The sequence below is a fragment of the Sinocyclocheilus rhinocerous genome, unplaced genomic scaffold, assembly GCF_001515625.1.
Source record: "Sinocyclocheilus rhinocerous isolate Xijiao unplaced genomic scaffold, SAMN03320098_v1.1 scaffold789, whole genome shotgun sequence".
Classification (NCBI taxonomy): Eukaryota; Metazoa; Chordata; class Actinopteri; order Cypriniformes; family Cyprinidae; genus Sinocyclocheilus; species Sinocyclocheilus rhinocerous.
The window spans coordinates 157,906-170,953 of record NW_015667306.1 but is presented as its reverse complement, the minus strand read 5'-3'; the positions used below and the strand labels follow the sequence as shown (position 1 = coordinate 170,953).

Sequence of the window (13,048 nt, the reverse complement as noted above, 5' to 3'; positions counted from 1 at the left end):
TACAACAATAATAAAACAGTGCATTGACATAAAAAAGGAAATTTACAAAGCAAGCACTTCTGTACTTTTACTTAAGTAAAAATCTGTCTTTACAACTTTTACTTGTAATGGAGTAATATTTGACCAGCAGTATCTGTAATTTCACTCAAGTAATGGAGTTGAGTACTTTGTCCGTCTCTGATTAAATATGATTGTGAATGATAAAGCTGCATATATGTGTGTGCCCTGTCTTTGAACACCACTGTCCCATTTGAAAAACCATCGGAGGGTCGCTCGGATGTTGAAACTATAATTGCAAATCAGAAGTGACCTTTTCTCAAAGCGCTCTGGGTGGTGTGTGTGAGTGTGTGTGCGTGCAAGTAATTACACAGAATTCCTCCGGAGGTGCTCTGAAAGAGTTTCCAGGTAAATCTTTCGGTGATAAATATCACAAGCCTCGCAGGCAGAGAACATACTGTGACCCAAAAATCAAAGTTGCGGGTTATCAGTTTTTTAAGGACTATCCTCTGTAATTGTTAGATATGCAAATGAGGGCCACTCAGCCGAGATGAGCTGATGCTAACAGACTGCTGATTATTTTCTTTAATCTTGCGAATGTGCGTCATTCAAAGAATATTACAAAAGCATCCTTTTGAAATTTCTATTCAGTCCCATTTTAAAATAAGGCTGCATGCTCCTGCGTGTTTAGTACAGACTCCTGGATATGTTACACATTTACTATTGCATTGGAGAATATTTTTGATTTATGTGTTTGTGCGCATGGAGCGTGTTAAAAATCTGCCTTTGTTATTGGTTAATGTTCATTTATGACCCAATTAAATTAACTTTAGTCTCTTTCTAACACCGAACACACTATTTTTCTCACACACAAAGGTAACAAGATTTAAGATTTGTGATGAGCATGAGCTTCTCTTCTTCAGTCATCTTCATACACACTACCTCTCGCACCTTTATTGATGAGGCTGTGAATAAAACTGACAGAGAGTGGCTTATGAATTAGTCGTAGTGGGAATAGCTGTCGATATTCTCTGTCCATGTGCGTGCGCTATAATGAGGTGGCCTGGTAGCTGGTGTCTCGTGTTTGTGTGTGTCCGTTTTACACGGAGAACAAATTCTTGTTACCAACTCTGTCCAAGGTTTTTTTTAATAGCTGTATATAGTTTTGTTAGTCGTTTTTGTTGTTAAAAGGGTTATATCATGACAAATCAATTCTTTGATCTTATTTTTAAAAAGACTTTACAGCCGTCTTATTATGAAAACCCAGTGTATCGACTCTTTCCTCGCTACCAAATTGACTCCTTGGATTAGAAACCAGAAACATTTACATTTGATGGCATGTGCAGGATGCGAACTACAGGGGAGCTAGGGGGAGCTCGGCTCCCCTTAATAAGACATGGGCTCCCCTGAAAACGGGATTTGTGAAATTTTGGGGGGTCTCAAAAAATATTGACAATGTGTTATTTTGACGTGCAATTTCAGTTTTGTGTAATGTGATCATCGTGGATTATTATGTGTAAAATTGCAAAAATATCATTCATTCATGCATGACGGCGATTTAAACCTAATTCACTTCAATAAAGATAACTATACATGCTATTCTTATCATGAGCATCAAGGTGTGGGGGCACTGCGGTGCAAGTTCCACTCATGTTTAGTACGTTAACTCAAAGATTCGTAGAAAAAATATAAACGCTGGACTCTGTCGTCGATTCGGTGTTAAGGTAAGGCATGTTATTCGCAATTATGTGTTGTGGCTGGGTTGTTATAGGTCTGCGTGACTCTCAATGTCTTAGGCCTAATTGAACGGAGGAATTATGGTATTCTTCTGTAGCCTGACGACGAATAACTTTAACCGTTGTTCATGTGAACTCAAAGACAGCCCGATGCTTTGTTTATAGACTATTTGTGGGTGGCTGTTTGTTGTTTCACCTATCAATTCGTGTCGATAAAGTATAATAGGGTAAATCCTGTATAGTGATTTATCCTATATAGTGCATACACTTGTAGCTGTTATGTATCTTTATAAAGCTATGTAACATTATGTAACATTATAAAGCTTGGAAGAGCCAGGACATTTTTAATATGACATCGATTGTATTTGTCTGAAAGAAGAAAGTCACATACACCTAAGATGGCTTGAGGGTGAGCATATCATGAGTGTGCGACGCTCGCGGTGATTTCAGCTTCTGTCGTATCACTACATAAGGACATAAATACATGAACAACATCTCTAGAACTGCTCTGACTCCTCACTTCATGTGCATTTGACAGTTTCATTGGAGTAAAACTATCTTCATATCATTTACATAGACCTACAGAAACATGTTTCTCATGGCAACCCGTCAAAATATAAGTTCGGGTTAGCTTAATGAAATTATCAGAAATATATTACTGTGGTGCAGTATGATGTACATAATACTACTCCGGGATGAAAGTTTTCCGTCGCTACGACGGATTTCCGTCAATTGGGAAAAATGAGGGGAAAAGAAACATGTAGCACATTGTTGTTGTTCTGCCGGTATTTACACGTGCTTTTGAGTCTTGAGAACTCTCATTTTCTGTGCGCCCACAGATCGCGATTAGTGACAGATTTTAATAATTATTCAAGGAGTTTGCAAAAGCTTGTGCTGTATCTGTCTGTGTGTAGCACTTCCTGCGCTGCATATCCTGCATAAGAGTACCAGAGAAACAAGCAGCTGATATTTATTTTTAGCAAAGTCCTTGATCATTTCAGTGTGATCTTAACATTTCCGTGCAAATTGTTTTGTGAACCTGTCACAATGAACTGCAGACTTTTCAAACAGTCTGTTATTGAAGGATGCTGCAATTAAAAAGTATATTGTAGTCAAAATAAAAAGTGAGTGCAGCAAAGTTTCTCATGTCTTGTGGGAAGAGAGTGGTCACATAGTCATAGAAGATATTAAAGCAGCAGTCCGTAAGTTTCGCCTCTGTTGCCATCTCTGTTTGAAACCTGCAATTGCAGTTATTTGCGGAATTATCTTGTTTACGTGGGTTGTGCATCGGCTCCTCAGCGCGGATGAATCTAATGTTTTGAGGTGCATGTGTGGGCTGTCAGTCAACGCACCGGTGTGGATATTCACTGTACTTCGGAATTACAGATGCTACGTCTTGGAAGTATGTCCAAAATAAGACGTTTCACCAGAAAATGTCATCTGAACGAGTACGTAACATGTCTGCCAGTTTATAAGGGTTAATGTGAGCCTTAACATCAACATTGCGTGACTACGTGTATTTAGTGTGTATTAGCGTTATCTGTGGATTTCAATTTCTGTACGGTTTAATCTCTAGTTGTCATACCATTCAAATGTCATCGCAAATGGATTGTTCTTTTAACCTCAAAAAGCAATTTAATGTTCCTTAGAACTCATTCTAAAATGACTTGTCTTGAACACTGATTATGTACTTGCTCAATAATTGATTTAGAGTCATTTTTAACCAAAAAAAGTTACGGAATGCAGCTTTAAATACAGAACAGCAAACAATGGCCTGTTTTAATTGTAAGGATCAGTGAGAGAGAGAGAGAGTGGAAACTCATTTAGACCAATATAATCATTAGGTTTTAGCCAGGTTTCAGTCAAGCAGAGTGCATCAAAACTATTATCTGTGATCATTTCATTTACAATGACTGCTTTGGGTGAGAGTGATCTAATGTTTAGGAGCCCAAACTTAAAAATTTTTTTTTGTTCATTTGACATTTTTCTGGTTTAATCACGATCAGATTTTTTCTAGATCCTGCATTAAATTTATATTTTGACCTCACTATTCGGGGAACAGACACAGTCTTTATAGATTGGACAGCGCAAGTACTTCTCTCATTTAAGCGGGTAGAACAAAAGTCATCATGGCAGTTATTTGAGATTTGACTTACTAGTCATATGGAGCGCAGCGTCCTGGAGATGTTGTCCGACATGAGTTCCGCTCCGACTCTGCTGGGGTGCAGGCCATCAGCGCGAAAAAGCCTAGGACGCTCCCAGAAAAGATTCCAATTACTAACAAAGAGCAGTTTCTGTTCTTTACACCACGACAATAACCATTCATTCAAAGCAAAAAGTCTACTGAACCTTTCATGTCCTCGTCGATACGTGGAAAGCGGTCCTGACACGATGATCGTCGTCGCGGGCGATGTGCTCCATGAATTATGGAGGGCAATTTCTGCCACAGAACAAAAAATAAATAAATAAATGAAAATGGTATTTGCAACTTTTTATCTCACAGTTCAGACTTTTTTTCTCACAATTCTGCAAAAAAAGTCAGAATTGCAAGATATAAACTATCTTATATATAAAATATATAAAGTCAGAATTCTGACTTTCTTCTTGCAATTCTTAATATTTTCTTGAAATTCTTAGTTTACATCTTACAAATTTTACACTTTTTTCTGGAAAAAAAATAAATGTTTATAAATAGTTTATATCTCATAATTCTGACTTTTCTTAGTTTATTTCTTGCAATTCTGAGGTTGTATCCTGCAAAACTTAAAGCTGCAGTGCGTCAGTTTTGCCTCTTTGTCGCCATCTCTGTTTGAAACTTGCAATTGTTGTTATGAATCTAATGTTTTGAGATGTGTGTGGGCTGTCAGTCAACGCACCAGTGTGGATATTCACTGTACTTCGGAATTACAGATGCTACGTCTTGGAAGTATGTCCAAAATAAGACGTTTCACCAGAAAATGTCATCTGAACGAGTACGTAACATGTCTGCCAGTTTATAAGGGTTAATGTGAGCTTTAACATCAACATTGCGTGACTACGTGTATTTAGTGTGTATTAGCGTTATCTGTGGATTTCAATTTCTGTACGGTTTAATCTCTAGTTGTCATACCATTCAAATGTCATCGCAAATGGATTGTTCTTTTAACCTCAAAAAGCAATTTAATGTTCCTTAGAACTCATTCTAAAATGACAAGTTTAATCATTCCAGCTGCTGTAAGAAAAGGCTACAAATGATCCGCCACCTGCAGCATCTACACACGTGTTATAGCCTACTAGCTGGGACTCCTTGTGTGGGACTGTTGTGAATCGGGCTAAGATATGGAGATAGTCTTGAACACTGATTGATTATGTACTTGCTCAATAATTGATTTTGAGTCATTTTTAACCAAAAAAAGTTACGGAATGCAGCTTTAAATACAGAACAGCAAACAATGGCCTGTTTTAATTGTAAGGATCAGTGAGAGAGAGTGGAAAACAGAAAACTAAAATGTGGTATGTTCTAAATTTTAGTGAGAAAAAAGCATTACAATAAATCGCGCTACCAATGGTGATTAAATCTAATGATCAGTTAATTAGCTAATATCACTTCAAACCGTGCAAATTATTATTACTGTTATACTCTGTTCTCAAATTGTTAATGTTATTAACATCAACATTGCGTGACTACGTGTATTTAGTGTGTATTAGCGTTATCTGTGGATTTCAATTTCTGTACGGTTTAATCTCTAGTTGTCATACCATTCAAATGTCATCGCAAATGGATTGTTCTTTTAACCTCAAAAAGCAATTTAATGTTCCTTAGAACTCATTCTAAAATGACTTGTCTTGAACACTGATTATGTACTTGCTCAATAATTGATTTAGAGTCATTTTTAACCAAAAAAAGTTACGGAATGCAGCTTTAAATACAGAACAGCAAACAATGGCCTGTTTTAATTCTAAGGATCAGTGAGAGAGAGAGAGAGTGGAAAACAGAAAACTAAAATGTGGTATGTTCTAAATTTTAGTGCAAAAAACTTTACCACCATATAAGTGGACCGAGGGAAAAATTACATGCATACACACTACATTTTCAGGTAGTTTGTCTTGATTAACTCAAACTGTTTCTCATAAGAGAGATCTGGGAGAAGAGAGAGATGTGACACTGGACCACAAAACCAGTCTTAAGTCGCTGGGGTATATTTGTAGCAATAGCCAAAAATACATTGTATGGGTCAAAATTATTGATTTTTCTTTTATGCCAAAAATCATTATAATTTTTGATTGGTAATATGCATTGCTAAGAACTTAATTTGGACAACTTTAAAGGCGATTTTCTCAATATTTAGATTTTTTTGCACCCTCAGATTCCAGATTTTCATTTTTATTTATTCAGCTTTCAGATGATGTATAAATCTCAATTTCGAAAAATTGACCTTATGACTGGTTTTGTGGTCCAGGGTCACAGATTTGGTGTGAAAGGAGGTAGTGATCTACCCCTCCTGCTTGTCCTGGAGACAAATGTCATTCATGGATGGCATGTGATGGTTAATGGTCCTCTTTGTGGTCGTAATGATGATCTGCAGCTGGTCTTTCTAGTGGCAGATGCAGCCATAATGAGAGAATAATTGATGTTGGCAGAATTCATTTTCATCTGTATTATTTTTGAGTACTTTTCAGAATTAATTCTGTCAACATCAATTACTCTCATTGTACTTCTGATCAGAATTCTTTTAGAAAGATTCTTTGTATGTGGGTTTTTGGACAGTGCTTTGAAGGAAGTCAAATCCTTGACCATCTGTAGCAGGTCAAGACTGATGAATTTTAGCTGAGATAGTAAAGCTTTTGAGATTTTGGCAGAATATTACACAAGGAACAGTACACAAGGACAAAAAAATCTCCAAAAATCCTGGGACAGTTGGTAAATGTAGTGTTGCACTGTTGCAGGAGTGATCAGGTTGGGTCCAACTAGCCCTTCTGATGTCTTATTTCTTGAAAAAGCCTTGTTGACTTTGTGTTCTTTAATGCTGAAGAAGTCATCCTGACCCTTACAATGAAAAGGTTTGAGCAGGAACTGTAGTTCCAGCATGAAAACTGCTTGTTTGGCAGCAGGGGGTCTCTGGCGCTTGGAGAGATGTCTTTATCTTTTTCATAATGAATGGCAGGGCCTTGCAAACAGTGCAGTTGCTTAGTTTTTTATGCTGTCCTGTACAAAGCCTCATCTCCCTTCCCAAGACCTCTCTTCTCTGCAAAGCAATGTCCTTTGGGTGTTGTCTGTAGTTTTATTTAGATGTGGTTTGGGTTGGGATGCACTTTTCTCACCAGCGCTCACCAGTTCTGTGGAGTTGAAACACTTCTCCGACTGTTCACCTCTGTGCTAGTGTTTTATTTGTCTTGACACATTTCACGCTTCGCCTGTGTGAGATGATTAAGAGAAGCATTACATGATCAGAGCTCCTCTGGGGCAAACTACCCGATCAGTCATACTGTATTTTGTTCCATCTCTTCTTGAGAACATGAACAAAATGAATATGACTATCTGTTTATAATTAAGGAGTTTGTGACTCAGGGTTTTATGATTAAATGTCCCGTGATTACGGCAGACCATACTAGAAGTAATAACCTGCTAATTCAGGGGAAAGGGGAATTAAGGGTGATTTATTTTTTCTTACATTTTTTTGTCTTCATTTTTGTTTTGTTTTTGTTTTTCAAGTTTAGTTGAAAACAGCAGTTTTAATTTATAACTATGCACTTTTTGTATTATTTTAGTATTTATATTTTAATAAATATTAAAATATTTTATTTTATATTAATATTTTTTTCAGTTTCAGAATAGTTTTTTGCTTTTCACTTAAAACAGCAGCATGTATTGTTCTATTTGTCTATGATGACATACAGAACTGTATCATGCACAAATTAATTCAAAGGACCATTTATGGTTCAGCATCATGGACTGGATCTGCTCAGATCTCATGTTAGATTGTCCGCATTCTGGATTTGAAATCTACATTTTTGGCAATATGCTGATTAAGGGATGGGTACCGAAACCCGGTATTTAATCGTTCCCGGGGCTAAATTATGAAAGACCGGGGTATCGATAAGCTCTGACGTTAACGGTTCTGCTATTGGTACTGGAGTAACAAAAAGTACCGATAAGAATACCGTTAAAAGTACCAAATCGATAAGCAGTATTGGTAAGAGTAGTAATACCGTTAAAACCTTAACGATACCCATCCCTAATGCTGATAATCCATAGACCTAAATCCATGTGCACTCTAAACGGCAAAATGTGTGGTCACATTTAAAAAAAAATTTTCTTACACATTTCAGTAAGAATCCACACAATTGGGAATTTCATGAGGGCTGAAGATTTCCCTATGTTCTTCAGCCAGAAAGTGCAATGATGTTGTGATTGACTGAAGATACAGATTTTGTGGTGCACATTTATAGTTTCAATGACATTTTGTTTTTTTACAAGCTCAGATTCTTGCTTACCTTTTTCAGTGCTGTTTTTCATCTTGATAATAGTTTTAGTTGGCGATAATAACCTAGCAGAGGAGGAGCTGGAGCGATTAGGATAGAGAGAAGGGCTTCATCCGTTCTTTGCCACATTTTCACTCAGTCAGCACAGTCGGTCTCCACCTCTCTCTCTCTCTCAATCTCTCTCTCTCTACCTTTCATTCCTTCACAGTCTCTCTCCTTTCTCTCGTCACTCTGTATTCCTTCAGAGGATTGAGTGTAAACGCTTGCATCAGCCTCCCCCCTTCTGTTTGATGAAGGGATGTGGGTGTAGGGGAACGCACCCAGGCCTGTATGTGTTTGTGTTTGGACTGTTGTAGTAGCCAAGTCCGTCAGGCTCTTAGCGCCTCTCGATTGGAGGTTAGATTCCCTCCGCAGTAATATACGGTCTTGATTTGTCACCCACATGCAGTTGTGTAGTTGAGTAAAAAATAGACATTTGTGTTTTACACACACACAACAGAGAAACACACACTCTCCCACCCACTGATGACTCGACACTAAAAACACTGATTTCAGCAAGTAGTCCGAGTGAACTAATTTTAACAGTCTGTTGCAGTAGAGAATTGGATACCTAGAAATGGAGCTGCTCTGCCATCAAAATATTTCTCTGTAATGGATCCAGTTTTTTTTACTGATCCCTGTGCCACCGTGAAGGCAACGGGTTATTACAGCAGAACAGTTCAGAAAATACCAGCGGGACTCATTGGCACAAGCTTTCCTTATCCACTCATGGCCATCAAGAACCAGCTGCAGCTTCAGACTGATTTAAGATGACAAGCAATGTGGGCATGCCTGCCTCCTTCAATGCGCCGGCCCACATCCGTTGCACAGAAATGCTATGGTTAACGAGTACGTTCTAGTCATTACAGTTCATGCAAGGCTTTCCCATATTCCCTTATCTTATCGCTCCAATATCCCTCAGAGCACGGATTCGTTTTGCTTTGATGCAACAAATAAGCATGGGTTTATCTTGCCAGACTTTATAGAACTGTTGACTTTTCAAAAATAGTAACACCCCCCCCCAGTAGCACGAATCAAGGCAGACAATGATTGTGAGGTCATTTTTGGCAATTTTGCCTGTTTCATGCAGTAATACATTCATCTTTCTAGATGTTTTGGGCAAAATTCAGTCATCTTTAAATCTGCACAATTAAGAGTTTCAAGTCAGGGCAAAAATTGCAGATTTCACTCATGTTCGTTCACACATATTCGTTGCGTTGACCAACAGAAAGCTGCTTAGTTTGAACCTTTTTGTAAAGATTCACCAAAATTTTACTAATGTGTCTGCATCTTAAATTACAGTGGGTAGGGTTGGGTACCGAAACCCGGTGCCAATATGTGCCTATGTAACCGGTATGTACTAGAACCGAATCAGAACGCAGATTTCGGTGCCTCATTTCGGTGTCACATGTATGCCTGAGCGATCGATTGAAATATTTGTCCTGGTTCTTTGAAATGGACGTAAGACGCATGGGCGTCGCTAGGCCATTTTTAGCAGAGGCTATAGCGATTAGCTCCATAAACCGTACACAAATTCATGATCACCTCAGAGTCAGTCCTCTTTAAATTTCATATGAAAACGGCGGCAGACTTTTCGTCTCCTCCCCATCTTTCTCCCTTATCTTATCGCTCCAATATCCCTCAGAGCACGGATTCGTTTTGCTTTGATGCAACAAATAAGCATGGGTTTATCTTGCCAGACTTTATAGAACTGTTGACTTTTCAAAAATAGTAACATAGTAACAACATTTAAATTTCATATGAAAACGGCGGCAGACTTTTCGTCTCCTCCCCATCTTTCAGCGCGCTCTTCAATCCGCAGACCGCGGCGGCGCAGCGCGAGCAGACTCAAACAGAGGACACAAGGTGTGTGTTTATCGATAGATTGTTAGAATATCTGTATCTGTGCAGTTCTTTGTCATAAATACAGTTCACAAAAGGTCACGAGGGAGCAATCGGTTTCCCATCTACTGTAAAGTTTTCGCTGCATTCACCCCTCATCACACCACAGCTGTTTCCTCCAGCGGAAATCTAGCCCTTAACACATATGAACGCATAATTTATTAAACGATTATACTGCTATTTTTATTTGAAAATTTAATATTTAATATAAAACATATTACAGTGCATGTGGCATACCATACAGTAATTCCCAGAACTGATTAAAGACAGTGACAGACCGCACTCAGTCAGTTCACTCATTTTAACTAAAAATCAGAGTGATTGACAGAGAATACAGTAGAAACATTATGTGTGGTTTTGTATTAAATAATGACCCAGATCGTGAAATACATTTATTAGCCTTAGAGTAAGGGAAGCACAACTCTGGAAATGAGAGCATCCAAGGAGCATGTGAATGCTATGTATATTTATTTTTAATATTTGTAATGTTCTTTAATGTTATCCTTCGTTTTTTATGTGGCTCTTTTTTAAAAAGTATCGGTTCAGACACCGTTTAGGCACCGGTACCGTTTTAAAAGTATGTTGTCTGTCATGCTCCTCCCACTTGTAGCCTTTCTCTCTTGGAATTTCCCATCCTGTTGCTGAGACAATTAGATGTATCAGACATACAACACCATTATTTTCCAGGCAGTCTCACAGGCCAATGAATGGTTCTGTTTTGTTTTGTTTTTTCTTTTCTCTTGACAACCAACCATCGATCTATGGCTTTGTTCACAGTGCTTCCAATTACAATCTTTAGGACTGACTGTCCCCACTGTCATTTTACAAATGATGAAAGATTCAATTGATCAAAAAGTGTGATGAATATTTGAGTCAGATACACCAAAAATACGATTTTTGTTGCGTGCCTGTAAATGAGTGGTGTGTAGAACAAATTTTGGGACCCCATGAACCACGAGACAATTCAAGGCTACACTGCTGAAAAAAACAGCTGGGCTTAGCTGGTCTAGCTGGTTTTCCAGTGGGTGACCAGCAGACAATTGGCCATCTCTCTAAAACCACCAATCCAGACAAGCTGGGAGAAGCGCAGTGGGGATTGATAGCAGAGTGTCCTTGTGTTTCAGCACACAGGCTGTCTCAGATCAGTATTCAGCATGCCTACACCTTACCATCTGATTCAGCACTGCTTCTCTGCTGAAGGTTGATTGAAAGATCTCTCTCGTTTCTCCCCCCTCCACATCCATCTTTATCCCTCTGCTCTGTCTCTTTGGATATGCCTTATATTCCTGATGGTAGTTTAAAGCACACATCAGTAAATATGCACTTTGATGTGCTGCAATGGGACCGTGTTGGTATGTGTGTGTGACAGTTGCCATGCTCCCTGGAGCGCTTGCTCTCTCTCTCGCTCTCTCTCTCTCTCTCTCTCTTTTCTCTTCGCTCTCTCTGTCTTTATAAGATTTATTAGCCTTAGAGTAAGGGAAGCACAACTCGGGAAATGAGAGCATCCAAGGAGCATGTGAATGCTATGTATATTTATTTTTAATATTTGTAATGTTCTTTAATGTTATCCATCGTTTTTTTTTTTTAAGTATCGGTTCAGACACCGTTTAGGCACCGGTACCGTTTTAAAAGTATCGATTTGGCACCGGTATCATAAAAAACCCAATCGATACCCAACCCTAACAGTGGGTTTGCATTTGAAAATTAAATTTTGAACCAAATGAAACCATGTGACCAATATAATGTTACTTGCTTTGTTAGCAGTTTAAATTGTAACATTTGAGTATTTGTAGGTACTTCCTTATGCACTAACCTGTAAAACTAACCTGTTTTTTCCTGAATATTCTTTGCCCTTGATGGTTTTCTTGTGTTCATTTTTGTAAAGGAAATGCTCGCATATTCTTGCATTGTCAGTGTGATTTAGCATTCAGGGGAAATCTCCGTTTTGGAGGCAAGATCTGTTTTTAAATAGTCATTTAAGACGGCCTAAAAGTGAATTGTTGGGTGGATGTATTCAGCTGTCAGAGCCATGCATACAAATATCAGGCTTCACATGATCACGAAAAGCCTGGAATGTCCAGAGGATTTTAAAATGGTGATTTCCAGGGCTGGAAAAGTCAAAGAAATTCAAAGAAGTTGTCCGAAGGTCATGGAAATCTTGAGTGATTATACATTTTTCTATCTCTAAAATATTTCATTGACTGGGTGTTGCTCTTTGCGGGAGTGTAATCTCCATAAAATTATTTTTAAAAATCCTTGTCCAGTAATTAGTCTTGGAGATTCATTGGTCAAAAGGTACAAAAACCCTGAAATGGGGACAGACGGACCACAGATTGTCGGATGGCTTTTCTGTACAAAATGAGAACAGGTCCAATTTCTAGCTGTGACCCTCCAAATCATATGTAGACGCTTTGCGCTTGACAAACACATTTTCAATATGAATATAAATAGCAGTGTTTTAGATCAAACCCGCCTCAAAAAGTCTGTTGTAAATTATTGGAAAAACAAAATTCAGATGCGTGTGCCTGAATGATTTAGCATATGAGTTGTGGCTAAAGACACATGTCTCTTTGCACTCTGTGCATTCTCTCTTTCTGTCTGCTGCAAGGCAGTGATATTAATTCCACTAATCTGTAGTCTCAGGGGCTTGTGGGAATAATTAGGCAGTTGGATTACAGCTCATTTGGGGGATTATATTCCTGCATTAATCTCTCACAGTGGCCCAGGTTTATCTCTGGCTGGTTGGGTAGCTCCCTCTCGTTCTCTGTCATGCTCCTCCCACTTGTAGCCTTTCTCTCTTGGAATTTCCCATCCTGTTGCTGAGACAATTAGATGTATCAGACATACAACACCATTATTTTCCAGGCAGTCTCACAGGCCAATGAATGGTTCTGTTTTGTTTTGTTTTTTCT

At 38.4% G+C, this 13,048-nt stretch overlaps 1 long non-coding RNA gene across 1 annotated transcript in view; it reads left to right on the top strand.

The window, feature by feature from the left end:
• The first annotated feature begins 10,360 nt into the window (after positions 1-10,360).
• The window catches only part of LOC107733741 (uncharacterized), a 17,870-nt gene continuing 15,182 nt past the window's right edge, over positions 10,361-13,048 (top strand). The window contains exon 1 of the long non-coding RNA XR_001639014.1: positions 10,361-10,485. This is a non-coding gene — a long non-coding RNA (uncharacterized LOC107733741). The remainder of the gene's footprint in view (positions 10,486-13,048) is intronic.